Raw genomic sequence first — 1,013 nt, 5'->3', positions numbered from 1 at the left:
ACATATCTTATCACGTATAAGACAGTTAGATATGAATGAATAAATACACACACGCACACACAAACACACATACATATATAAGTATGCATGTATATATATATATATATATATACATATATATATATGTATATATATATATATATATATATATATATATGTATGCTTGTATATGTATATATATATGTATATGTATATATATCTATATCTATATATATAATATATATACGAGCATATATAGACACATGCACACTGGTACAAACAACACACACCAGTAACAGAAACCTAGGTAAAACAGACCAGCCGAGGGATGGACGTGATGTGATGGTGTACGAACGAAAGGGTAGACAGACAGACAAACAAACGGATTGACACACGCAAACGGACACCCACACGCTACCCTCCCCCTTCTGTCTCTCTCTCTTTCTCTCTTTATCTTTCTCTCTCTTTCCATATATATATACATTATATATAGATATATATATATATATATATATATATATATGTATGTATATATATATACATATACATATATATATACATATGTATATATAATGTATATATGTATATATATAGATAACACACACACACACACACACACACACACACACACACACACATATATATATATATATATATATATATATATATATATATATATATACACATATATATATATATAAGGCTGGGTGACTATTTTTTGTGGTCACAGCCTTATATTCATTTTTGGGTTTCGTTGTATATTCTCGGTAGAAAGACGTCTATTATGTGTGTTCACGTACTGTTCTATTCAATTCTTCTTCCTCCTTTTCATGATTCATGAGAATGTACTAATCGGTCTTTAGAACGTTATATGGTTGCAATGTATCAAGACTCCTTAAAATGAAATATATCAAAATATTTGTGTTGGTGTAACAACAGGTGGACGGAGGTGGAAGTAGAAGTGGAGCCAGGTGGAGGTGGACGTGGATGTGTAGTTGGAGGTGGAGGTGGAAGTGGAGATGAAGGTGAAGGAG

Source organism: Oratosquilla oratoria, chromosome 18 (genome assembly GCF_046742065.1).
Source record: "Oratosquilla oratoria isolate Oo_2021 chromosome 18, ASM4674206v1, whole genome shotgun sequence".
NCBI classification, from domain to species: Eukaryota; Metazoa; Arthropoda; class Malacostraca; order Stomatopoda; family Squillidae; genus Oratosquilla; species Oratosquilla oratoria.
Note: the sequence above shows the minus strand (reverse complement) of the source record.